Below are 13,422 nucleotides of genomic sequence, written 5' to 3'. Positions count from 1 at the left end.
GTCCCCACCCCCGGCAGGCCAGGCACCACTCTTTTGGACTCTCCAAATGATTCCGTGGCCCCACATACCGTTGAGAAATTTGCAGTCTGTTTCCCCATGAGGCAGTCACTCCTGAAGGGCAGGAAAGATCTTCACTTGTGTCTGCCAGACCTTGCAGGGTCAGCAAGCCCAGAATAAATGGAGAGCCATGTGCATAACAAAGCAAAGCTGGAGGGCAGGCGGCTAACCTTGGAGGGTGGTGGTTTGCCGAGAATCCTGACGTCTGCTGAGCCTGTGCGAGCTTACCCTCCATACTTCTAGATGCAGATAGCACTGTTTCTATGCTCCTTGTGGACAGGAGAAGACAGGCTCAGCGAGGCGGAGTCACGTGGCCCGAGGCCACGCTGAGTGAGCTGTAGGGGCCGCAGCGGCAGCTCGGGCCAGGGACTCCAGAGCCCGGCCCGGACGGGCGTGGGAAAGAACGTGTTCCCTCTGCTGCCCGCACGACCTCCTTCCGTGAGCCTGCGGTTCAGGCCGCATCTCAGAGCTTTGACTTCCAACAATCTAAAAGTCATTTTTTGTTTTGTTTTTAGAGTTTGGCTTTTTATAGAACATGTTACGAGAGGTTTAGTCAAAGGGATCAAAGTCCACGCCTCCTGATTCTTCCTTCTGTGCGCCCAGGTCCTCTGCTGGGGGGTGGGGGGCAGGGCCACTGGCAACCCTGCGGTAGGTGAGGCTCCCAATGTTGACACTGGCCGGCGCCTTTGCCACAAGCCTGGCCAGAAAGGGTCAATATTTGCACCAGCTGCTTTAATGAGGGCACTGCTCTTACCTACGTGACCGTGCCCAGCACCGCACCACACTGTGCAGCACGAAGACCCGGCAGATGCCGGCCGGCGCGGAGCCGGCTGCCGGGAGTCTGAGCACCCGGGGAAAGTGAGGGCCTCAGGGGGACCCAGCACCTGAGCAGCATCTAAAGGGCCCATCTAAACTCTACTTTGGAACATTAACCCTTAAATCCGTAGCAAAAATGCATGTACTTATTCACTCTATAGGCATGGTGCCAAGCACTGCATTAGGCAGTGAGGATGCGGACGACACGGGGCCCCAAAGGAAAGCGCCGATGCTCCAGCACTAGGACTGCGTGTGGAATCCGAAATCAGCGCCTAAGACAGGGGAGTCCCGTGTGGCTGAGGGGAGGGAGCACAGCAGGCACGGACGCCCCACCCGCCCCGCAGGTCACCCTGTACCCCGTGCCGGGCTGGCCAGGGAGGGACCTTGCGCACTGGCTCGGGAAGAAACGGGGCCCGAGAGACACGCTCCTTCTGCTCCTCCACCCGCCCGGCTGACTCCGAGGCTCCGTGTTTGAACAAGGAAATGTGCTGTGTGTTGTCTTGCTGGGAACGTCTTCCAGGAGCTAGGCTTAGTCATGTGGGATGAAGCAGGGACGGGCAGCAGGCCCTGCAAACACCACGCTCAGAGACCCAAGGGCATTAAACACAAAGACCCTCTCGGAGGCTGGGGGGCAGGGGGCAGGGAGAGGGCATGTGCCCCACGGGGCCGAGGCTGCGGAGGAGGAGGGCGGCGGTGTCCGGGGGCCGCCCCGACGGGGAGAAGGGGCAGGATGCGCAGGTCAGGTCAGGCCGGCATGCTTCGCTGGCAAGTTAATGACATGGTGGACCGAAGAGAATGGGTGCAGCGTCTGAGACAAGGCAGGCTCCGTGGCTGCCAAATCTGCTCTGGAGTGGTCGACGACCCAGCGGAGGGAAGCTTCCAGACGCCCACAAGTAAAAGCACCTGTGCCGTTGGGCAGGTGGCCGTGACCACAGGCTGGCGTGATTTGGCACCCAAGACCCAGAGAGCAAGGGGTCGGGCCCCGGCCTGAGCTGCTGTCCGTCACGGGGCCCCTCCCTGGATCTGGGGCACATGCCTGGCCTTTCCTCCTCAGGGCAGGACCCGCACAAACACAAACGGCATATTCACAGCCCACGTCCTTGTGTCGGAAACCCTCTGTGGAAAAGGCCTAGAAGGACTGCGTGGCCCTTGGTGCTGGGTACTAAATCCCCGTGGGTCAGGAGTTGGCTAATCCAGGGAGGGCTCTGCAGTCTCCCTCTGATGGCAGCTGGAACAGGCCAGCAGGAAGGGCTGGAGACCCAGGGGAACGAACCTTTTGTCACAGAGGGAACGGGACAGTCCTGCATCGGGTTAGTGGCTCAGGCCCCACATTTCCCTCCCAGGTAGTAGCGGAGATATTTTGGCACAAGAGGGTTTCTCCCTTCCGAGCCTGACAGGTGCTACGTGCTTCCACCTGAGGGTCCTGGAGCACGGGATGGGCCCAAGCAAAACCCAAATCTCCCCAGTCCTGTGGGTCCAGGCGTGCTGGGCGGTCTCACACATTCCACCCATCCTTCTGTTGACGGAGCAGAGACGCGGGATCACGCACTAGGAAGATCTCTGCCCTCGCCGTCCTTCTAGCTCGATGTAGAGTACGTGATCTCATTCTCGGTTAAAGGAGGAGAATGAAAGCCAAAGTTTGGCACCCCGCATCAGGTCGGCCAGCGTGCCCTCCAAGGCTCTGACCAGCATGTTCCCAGCTCCAGCCCTCCCGCCCCTGCCCTGCCCGAAGAGCCTCTGGAACCCTGGGTCTGGCTGCGAGGATGCTCTTCCACGCAGAGGGCCGGCCTCCCCCCGCTCGCCGGGCAGCCCGCCTCCTTCCAGGCTAGGTCAGGCTCCTGGCTGTGCTTCTCAGGAAATCGGTGGTATGGCTCCAGCCCCTGGCCGAGCTGGCTCTGTGCAAGCTTGCTGAGCACTGACATGAGCAGGGCGTTGGGCGACCTTCACTGCCTCACAAAATTCCACGTCAGCAAGCCAGACTGCTTTTCAGAGTAGAGGACGCTGGGTGCACAGGAGCTGCTAATTCCCAGAGAATCCTGCCCGGGGTTGGTGGGGGCTGACGGTGCTGAGGAGCTGCTGTGGGTGCGGGGGGGGGGGGGGCAGGCACGGGCTGCTCCCCCCACGTGCTGTCAGCCCCCACACTGGTATCATCCTCATTTTGCAACCAAGGAAACAAATTCAAAGTCCATTACATCCTTCTTGAATTTGGAGCCCTCTCCCTAATTAGTCTGACACCTGTAGTTTTCAAGGACAGTATCAAGGACAGGATCCACTCCGGGGATCGCAGGGCTCCGGGCAGGGTGGGAGTGTGGCCCGGGTGGGGGTGGCCTGTGAACTCCTCAAGCTTTCTCCAAAAACCGCTCCCGTGGCCTGAAGCGCACATCTAACCAAAGGGTTCTAAGAGCAGGCTCCGAAGCACACGGTTTTCTGCAGAGACCATCCCGCGGCCAATCTAGGAAAAGCAGGCAAAACCTGGGCCCAGCCGGCCGGCAAGAAAGGCGGGCGGACACGGGGATGCTGTGAGCACCCCAGACGCCCAGTCCCCTTGACCGGGTTTATAAGCCTCAGCTGCAGACCCAGCTCCTGGGCCCAGGGCAGAGCCCCGGGGAGGGACCCCGGCTGGGTCCCTGGCATTTGGGGGCACCCGGAGGGCACCGTGTCACCGCTACACATCTCAGACAGCAACGGGGAAGGAAGACAGGACCCGTGAGCCCGTGTGCCCACGGCAGGTAACTGACTCCCTTGGGCACTTCCCCGTCCAGTCTACTTTCCGGGGCTGCTGGGATGGTGTGTGGGATCGTCGGGAAAGGCTCCGTCACCACGTGGATTTCGTCACAGTGGCTCCTGCCGGCACCGGAAACACCAAGGTGCTGAAACTGGACGTCACGACTGTTCCAAATCATAGCAGTTAGGATGTGCTGCCCAAACTCCTGTCGGAACCTTTTTTTCTCTTTTTTTTAGAATTTAAAAGAATTGGGGTAAAAACACATAATATAAAGCTTACCCTCGTACCCATTTCTACGTATGCAGTTCAGTGGTGTTAGGAACATACATGTTGCTGTTCGGCCAACACCCGAAACAGGTTCGCCCTACAAAACGGAGCATGAACACCCTGAGCAGCTCCCCATCTGCCCCTCCCGCCACCCCAACGCCCCCACTCCACTTTCTCCACTCTCTAAAACCAGCACAGCTCCTCTCGGCCCATTGGTACCCCCAACAGACGCTCCGTGGGAGGCCCAGTTTCGGCGGGGGTAGCCGGACACTGGTCAGGTTCAGAGGGGAGACACAGCCGCCCCAGCGCGGGGGCGGGCAGTTCCCAGCAGCTGATTCACGCTGCAGCTGGGGAGACGCGGGGGACAGTCTCCTGGGGACAGGCCGCCAGCGCTCCGTGGCCTGGGCTGTGCGTCCATGACTGGCCACCTCTCAGACATCTCAGGGCTAGATCCTGGTAATTCACAGATTTTCCAAGTACCCAATTTGAACAGACACTTGTGCTTGACTGGAAAGGCCCCGAGATTGGGTTTTCCAGCGGCATCTGGCCATGAATGTGTGCAAGTGTGGACATGCCGGCGGCCGCGGGGCAGGGTGGGTTGTGACACGGGAGGAGCGGCCTCTCACCGTGCCCTCGGCTCCGCGCCACTCCCACGCGTGCGGGCAAGCACGCACACACACGCACGCACAGGACCTTGAGGCCCCGCCAGGGCGTGTTCCAGCCACAGCGCCTGCTTTCTGCCCTGCACACACTCAGAACCGCGAGGCTGCAGGGCCTCCCAATCCCGCTGCCCGGAGCCCGGATCTCTGCCAGGTCCCTTCCTTCCCCACCCTCAGGGCTCGCAGGACGCCTCTCCTCACCCACTGCCTGGTGTGGGGTTTCTCCTGAAGCTGACCTGAGGCAAGAATGTGGATACACACAGCGTGTGTGGAGGGTGGACCCTGGGGGATGGGGAATGGCGTCAGGAAAGGACAGAGGTGGCCCTGGGAGCCTGGGTGGGTGTGTCTCGGCAGCCCTGCTGTGCGGATTGCACCTTGGAGCAATTCGCGCAGCCCTACGTTTGTTCTGTGTCTTCTTCTGGGTCCACATTTACAAGAACAGAGTTTTTAAAGGTTCCCGTGTGGGGTGAGGGAGTGAGGTGTACGTTTGTTGACTCCCGTCCGTCCCTGGTTAATGGAGTCTCCTGGGGACACTGCCCATCTGCTGCAGGTGGGGGGACAGAGGAGACACTGAGGCAGACCCGGGAAGGTCCCTGCATGATGGGGACCTGGGCCCCCAGACTGGGTGGGAGGCCGGGCACCGAAGGCCAGCGATGTCCCCTATGTTTTCATGGGGCCCCATGTGTCCTTCTAGAAGAGTGCCCCACGAACTCGGGTCTGCTTTATCTTCCTCATGCATACATCCCTCCCTGAGGCCATCCCACTCATACCTGCCCCGCGCAGTTACAGCCCCTCGCGCCCCCCACGCTCCTGCTGAAGCGTAGTGAGCTTGCCCACTCACACCTTTGCTCCCTCACCTTTGGTGGCACCAGGCTGCCAAGGGGTTTGGGGATGCGGGGAGCGTGGTGTGAGGTGGACAGTTCCAAAATGGGGTCCTGAGAGGCTGGTTGGCAGTTCTCACCCCCCCTTTTTTTTTTAAGATTTTATTTATTTATTTGACAGAGAGAGACCAGCGAGAGAGGGAACACAAGCAGGGGAAGTGGGAGAGGGAGAAGCAGGCTTCCCACGGAGCAAGGAGCCCAATGTGGGGCTCGATCCCAGGACCCTGGGATCATGACCTGAGCCGAAGGCAGACACTTAACGACTGAGCCACTCAGGCGCCCCAGTTCTCACGCCTTCTTGATGAAGAGGGTTGGTCCACGAAATCGTTCAGGGTCAGGGACCGAAGGTGTGTGTCCCCAGTGTTCAGGGTTGGAGCCCCGGCCCCATCGTGATGTATTGGGGCCCCGAGGTCAGACCCGTGCCCGAATTAGAGGGGAGCTGCCAGAGCACATAGAGGAGGCCGTGGGCCCCGCGGCGAGGGGGTGGCCGCCTCCAGCCTCAACATGAAGCCCGCCCTGCTGGCATCTTGGTCCTGGATTCCCAGCGACCAGCACGGTGACCAGTAGCCTCTGTCGTTCAAGCTGTACAGTGTGTGTCTCTCTGCCGCGGCCGGAGCGGCCGGAGACAGACCACACAGGGCAGCGCGCGTGGGAACATCCTGGGTGTTTCCACCGACGGCAAAGGAGAGGATTTAAAAAACAAAACAGGGGCGCCTGGGTGGCTCAGTCGTTGGGCGTCTGCCTTTGGCTCAGGTCGTGATCCCGGGGTCCTGGGATCGAGCTCCCTGCTCCATAGGAAGCCTGCTTCTCCTTCTCCCGCTCCCCCTGCTTGTGTTCCCTCTCTCGCTGTGTCTCTCCATGTCAAATAAATAAATAAAATCTTTAAAAAAATTTTAAAAATTCTTAAAAAAAAACCAAACAGACAAAGGAGAAACTCCATGGAACACGAGTGACCAGCCCGGTGAGTTCTGCTGGCCTCACACGTCGTCGGGGGGTCAAGCTCCAAGAAGGGGAGGTCCCAACAATCGGAACGGCCTGCGGAGCTGTGGGTGACCTTCCTGTGGGTGTCCCTGCAGGCAGGCACCTCCGGGTAAGGGGTGAGGCAGACAGATCTGTCCCCTGAGGCCCCTCAGCCTCCTGGACTGAGACCGCCTTCACGGGGAAGTGACGCTAACCTCTGATCAGGGACAAGACCACACAACCCATCCGACCAGGGGAAAACTTGGGGACAAACGTTTGAAAAATGTTAACAGTGGCGGTCTTTGAGAACGGAATTATGGATGGTTCGAATACCCTTTTGCCACCTTCCCATCAACTTGTAGGAATTCCTGTAGCCACAGAAAAATAAACGGTGCGGAGTCGTCCACACGGGTATGACAGATGCTCTCCTGCTCCCGAGCTGGTCACTCAACCAGGCCCTGGACTCTGAGGACTCTCCGGGCCTCTCTCCTTTGATGAGTCACTGCTCTTTCTGCCTTGTGACTACACTTGGGGCATTATTTAAACCCTAGACCTTCAAACTTCTCATAATTGTGCTTTGTTTCCTTGAAGAAAGGGATTTTCAGCGGGTGAGACTTGCCCGGCTGCCCCTCTGGCTGTGGCCAGCTCCTTGCGCGCTGAGCAAGGACAAGTGACACCTCCCGCCCAGGAGTCCCGGGAGAACTGAATGGGTTAAAACTCAGCCCCGAGGCCGCCGCCGGAGTGACAGGCGCAGAGGCCTCTGGGGGCGTGGGTGGGACAGGCACACAAATGTAGGCCCACTGTCCCCTCCGACCTGAGCCTAGGAAGCCCCGCGACAGGCAGGGACCTGGGGTTTGCTCAGAGCAGCACCACCAGAGACCGGCCCGAGCCCGGCTCACGGCTGCCAGTCAATAAATATTTGTTGAACAAGTGAGTGAAACCTCTCCTCCCAGTTAGGTTTCTGCCCTGCAGTTTCTAATTCCAGGGGACAGTGGCCTCCCGTCCCGAATCAGGAGGACTCCCCGCAGTGAACTTGGCTGATTTTCATCTGCCGCGGGAACCTGCGACGGGCCCCGCAGGTGGAAATCAATTGGAAATCCTTCGCGGTTGGAGACCTGCCGTGATTCCCAAAGCGTCTCCTTCCTTTGAGCTTTGTGATCGGCCAGGCGGAGGCCAGAGGGCTCCTGCTTGGGCCGCCCTCCCCAGCCTGCTGAGCTCCTCTGCCCCTGAAACCCGGGCCCCGTGAGGGCCCACGGCAGCAGAGCGAGAGGCCGTGTGGGCTCCACAAACACCGACGTGGCTGCAGGGGAAGGAAAAGGAGAAAAGCAAGGAGACAAAGGCTTTTGTTCACTCGATCTGGAACAACTCCGGCCCAGATCTCATGCTGCAAAGCAGGCAGGCCCGCACGTGTCCGTGCCACGATCCCCCGAGGGCGAGCGCACCTGCCCGGTGACGCAGGGCGGCCGGGGCCCAGCTCTGCCAACCCTGCTGTTGGTCTCTTCTGGGCTCAGGCATGCCCCACACACACAACGGAAAGTTGGCTCCGTGACTTAGAGCGTGATCATCACTCTCCCTCAGCCCACTCGGCCAAGCTGTTTTTCCCAAAAGCAACCCCTGAACCTCTGTTTTCGTTGTGAAATGTGTCATAAATACAGGAAAGCACAGAAAATGTATACATGTGCTTAGAGAAGCATCACAGAAACGGAGCGAGGGTGGGAGGCACGGGGGACGCCAGTCAAGGGTACAAAGTCTGCGTTGCACCATGAGAATGACGATGGGTTGTGCAGTGCCCGTGCTTAGTAACTATACTGTGCCGTCTGCTTACAAATTCAGGAGGACGGTACGTCTCATATCAAGTGTTCTTATCACAAAGAAGGAAATTAATGAAGAGGGCGGGAGGGAGGTGATGACAGATTGAGGGCACTGGCTGTCGCAACGGTTTCACAGGTGGGTACTAATCTCCAATCCCATCAAGTCCTACCCAAGTATGTACGGCTTTCTGGAGGCATCTGCACCTCAATAAAATGGACCAAAAAAAGAATGAAGCAGAACACACACCACAGAGGACCCCCGGGCCGCCCTCCCCAGAAGGGACCATTATCCCGACTTCTGTGGATCTTTCTTTTTTTGAAGTTCTTCACAAGAAAGGCTTATTGAGATTTTTGAGGAAAGCAGAAATCAAAATCATTTTGAGGATGGAGGAACACAGTATCTCCTAAATCACTACAAATGTTTATTTATTCATTCAGGAATTTCTTCAAGCTACTCAGAGAGTGCGAAGCGAGCAGAGGGAGAGAGAGAATCTCAAGCAGACTCCATGCTCAGTGCAGAGCCCGACACGGGGGCTTGATCTCATGACCCTGAGATCATGACCTGAGCCGAAATCAAGAGTCGGACGCCACCCAGGTGCCCCAAAATCTTTTAATTAGAAAACGTTTTTAAAATCGTAGCTGACATACAATGTTACATTCATTTCAGGCGCAGAACACAGATTCGACGATTCTATACGTTCCGCAATGCTCACCCTCGGCCATGGCACGATGCTGTTACGATATTATGGAGCGTATTCCCCATGCTGTGTGACGCATCCCCGCGGCTTACTGATAACTGGAAGTGTGTGCTCTTGATCCCCTGCACCCAACCATCAGTTTGTTCTCTGCATTTAGGAGTCTGTCTCTGTTTTTTAAGATTCCACATTCAAGTGAAATCATGCGGTGGTTGCCTTTGTCTGACTTGCTGCACTTGGTCTTACCTATGTGTGGATCCGCAAAAAACCTATAGTTCTTTTTCGAAAAGCTGAGCAGGTCCAAACCTCACTCTGTGGGGCCCTGATGCCCCATCGGATGCCAGTGCCCACAGGCAGCCAGAGCGGAGCCCGGCTTCAGCCTCCTTGGGGTTCCCCGGGGCCCCTGGAGGTACGTGACGTGGTGCCGTGTGAACTCGGTGCTACCTGTCCGGCCGTGAGATGCTCAGGAGGGAGTGGGCTGCTGGCCTTTCTGCCTCCAGACTCGCGCTGGCTGCCAGAGGCTGAAGTCCGTCTGCTCAGGGGCTTGGGAAGCGAGGTGCTCACTGCTCCAGGGAAAGGACAGAAGAAGACAGAGAAGTGGGCCAGGCACACGGTGGCCATTTCATCTTCGATTCAAAACACTGCAGGAGACGGTTGATTGCTCTGTGGTCATGACCTGTGATGACCTGTGTTCTGAGCCCCTGCTGCAGGCTGGCCGGGCTGCCTCCCCGAGGGCCCCCATCCTCCCTCCCGGGCCGGGCCCTGTGTTCCCCGTCTTCCATTCCTTGGTTTTCTCCCTCACTTTGGTAGAACACATCCTGATTAGTTTTCTGAAGGGTGAGGGCATAGAAGTGGACAACACTGCTTGAGGGTGGTCACCTGGGGCTGCTCCAGACCCACCACTCCTCCCCGGGGGCTCCCGCAAGAGGGCCTGCCGCTGGTCCCGGGGTGACAGAAGATTAGGAGGGTCAAGTCTGTGTCCACAATAACTCAGGTTAGCGCTGGCCTGCTCATGGAAAACCTGCAGCAAGAGGTGAATGGCAACCCCAGGCCCTCTGCACAGGCACCGATGGGGCTGGGGGGGAGGTGCATCCAGAGTCTTACCGCCTGGAACCAGGACATGAGGCCTGGGTGCCCGGCACCCTCCACAGGGCGTGTGGCCTTAGAGGGTGTGTGAGCTGTTTCTGGGCACTGAGAAGGCTGGGTAGGGAGTCCCCAGCCCTGCTCCCCACCCGGTGCTGCCCACCCACCCGCCCTGCCGGCCGAGGGACGTAGCACTCAGGACAGCTCTGTGACCTGGAGGAGAGGCATTGGAACCACGGCCCATGGGCTTCTGGGGGTAAACCACGGCAGGAGTGTCACCTCCCCATCTCAAGGCCAGCGAGCCTCTGTGGTCGCAGGTAAACACGCTGGCCATGCGTTTCCACCCCGGGCACTAGCGTGTGTCCCGCGCAATCCCTTCCCAGGGCTCCCCACCCTTAAACTGCGAGGGTGGAGCTCTAGGGGTCCTGGGGGCGGGGGGGAGGCATCAGGATCGCCTGGGAGAGTTGTGTGAGCGGGCTTCCCTGCGCCCCGCCCACGGACTCTCATCCAACCCATCCGCGGTGGCGGCCCAGGTGGTATGTTTTTGAAAAGCCCTGGATGATCCTTGTGTAACCCAGAGTTGAGCAACACTGACGGATGATTCAAAGGCCTTTTGTGGCATCACAACCCGGGAAACTGCGGTAATATTTTCCAAGATGAAATCCACAGGGCGGTGGTGCCGGATGCGCTCAGACCCCCGGGGGCGGCCTCATGGGGACACGGCCACTGCCCTCCAGAGCCTGGAAAACACAAGCCGGCTTCCAAGCCGCTGGGGAGGGAGGGCGCCTTCTTCCCTGTCGCTGGAGTTACCACTCGCCCGACACGTCCGATCTCACCGCAGAGGCTGAACAACAGAGTTCGTGCTTCTTCCCTGTCGCTGGAGTTACCACTCGCCCGACACGTCCGATCTCACCGCAGAGGCTGAACAACAGAGTTCGTGCTTCTTCCCTGTCGCTGGAGTTACCACTCGCCCGACACGTCCGATCTCACTGCAGAGGCTGAACAACAGAGTTCGTGCTCCTTCCCTGTCGCTGGAGTTACCACTCGCCCGACACGTCCGATCTCACCGCAGAGGCTGAACAACAGAGTTCGTGCTTCTTCCCTCCTCCCTCTCCATTTAAAAATCACTTAACACACATACGGATTAAACGACACATTGTCTCCCGTTTGCTTCCCAGTAATCCAGGGTGGGGAGCCCCGGGGGCGGACAGGTGGAGGGAGGCTGGCCTCGAGCTGATGGGCGGAGAGGCCAGGTGCAGGACACTCGGGGAGCCCTTCTGTTTGGACTGGGTGACCCACAAAAACAGCAACTTGTACGTGGTTATCCGGGTGCTGTTCCTTTATATAAATATTTGACAGTTTCTACGATAAGCGGGTAAATCACACATTCAACTATATCCTCACGGTTCCCGTGTTCACCTTTGCGGTTCCGTGTTGCCCTAAGAGCTCAACCGACAATAAGCTCCTCAGAAAGACCCGACAGCCATTTAAACACTCGACTGTTCTGCACAACCTCAGAGCTTACTGCCTGAGGCTTCGGATACTAGCTGCTTGAATTCAAAGACATGTTATACATTACTTTATTTATTATTTTTTTTAAGATTTATTTGAGAGAGAGAGAGCACGAGTGGGGGGGGGTCAGAGGAAAGGGGAGAAGCAGACTCTCCACTGAGGATGGAGCCCGACAAGGGGCTCCATCCCGGAACTCCGGGATCACAACCTGAGTCAAAGGCAATTATTCTTAACGGCGAACCACCCAGGCGCCCCTGTTATCCATTATTTTAAAAAGAATACTATTGTTACAAGTCACACTAGTTCCTGAAGGCAGAACGTGTTACAGCCCCCCAGGAGACATGGCACAGAACTCCCCTTCCTGACAAAGGCAGTAAGATGTAGGATGACACAGGCTTTCGAATTAAGCCATCTTCAGTTTGAATCCCCAGACGCCACTTGTTAGCTATGTGACCAAGGGCAAGTTCCTGAACCTCTCTGAGCCCCCGTTTTCTCAAATATAAAAGAAGATACTATATTCCTCAGTTTTGATGCATTAGTGAGATAACATGTATAGTTCCCCTTCCTCGTCATCCCCATCCCACACCACCGGGCAGAGCCGTGACACTTTGTGTTAAAGCACAGGTGCTCCAAACCTGTGCCCTGCAAGGTGTACGATGAAAGTGGAAGCAAATGATTTCATTTTTATTTTTTTATTTGAGAGAACAAGCGAGAGCGCACAAGCAGGGGGAGCAGCAGAGGGAGAGGGAGAAGCAGGCTTCCCGCTGAGCAGGGAGCCTGACTTGGGACTCGATCCCAGGACCTGAGCCAAAGGCAGAGGCTTAACCAACTAAGCCACCCAGACACCCTAATTTCATTTTTAATAAGTGAATCTAAGCTGGACTACAAATTGAGCGTGGCAACTGAGGGCTGGAAAATCTGACTTAAGTTCCTCGTGAGCTGGGAAAAATCAAGGAGGCAACTGAAAACCAGCAGACACGAAACAGGTGCCCAAAAGTGCTTGCTGATCCCCTTTTCAGACTCGGCCTTTTACCTTGAAACACGATTTCCCTGTGTGCCACAGCTGTTTCCTTCATTCGGTATCTGCACTTCTCAAGCCCCCGGTGACAGTGAAGCTCATTTTGCTTTCCACACTATTAATTCTGAGAAAGTTCGAGCCAGCAAAACTTCCTGGAGTCTCAAAAGAAGACCCACTGTCCACTGACCAGGCTCACTCACGGCCAGCCAGGGTAGGAGAGCAGATGCTCCTGTCTGCACAAAACAAGGTAATTAGAATTTTGGTATAAAACATACATATATCATCTCTTTTTAAAGCCTTCTGTTTTACAGAATGCTCACGCAGGCCCAACTCTCACCAACAGTTTGTTCTGAGACCCTTGAGCACACCCAAGGTTCTGCTCGGCTGGGGACAAGTGTTTGGGGAGCCCTTCTGAGCCGCAATAACTCAGCACCAGACGATGTGCCCCCAGAGTCCCGATGTGCCCCCAGAGTCCCGTGGGCTCCTCTTCGGGACACCTCGGGTGGAAACATCAGATCTCCCCAATGTTAATGCTGCTTCCTTTTGGGAAGTGATTCAGCTATGCAACGCAACAGTTACTTTGTTCTTATTCCGAGTCAAGTGCCACAGATGCAGGGAGGGGTCAGGACCCTGCGTGGAGAATGTGGGTCTCGCACCTGGAGCTGATCCGACATGGGCTCCACTGGCCAGGTCAGCACAAAACTCAGCCCACGCACGAGCAGAGAGAGGGATTAGGCAAAGCTTCTGGGGAAGTGGTATTTCAGGCCCTGTGCTGGGTGGGACGGGACCCAGGAGGCACTGCAGGGGTGGGGACCTCCCCAGCCAAGGCTCAGAGAACAATGAGCTTCCCTGGAATGATAGTACACGTCAGTTGGGGGAGGCGGGACAGGTGCTGAGGGTGGGCTGATGTCCCATCACCAGAGGTCCGTGTATAATTA

Source organism: Eumetopias jubatus, unplaced genomic scaffold (genome assembly GCF_037043125.1).
Source record: "Eumetopias jubatus isolate StellerSeaLion01/CBP00866 unplaced genomic scaffold, mEumJub1_p1.0 scaffold_12, whole genome shotgun sequence".
Classification (NCBI taxonomy): Eukaryota; Metazoa; Chordata; class Mammalia; order Carnivora; family Otariidae; genus Eumetopias; species Eumetopias jubatus.
This window is presented reverse-complemented; position numbering follows the sequence as displayed.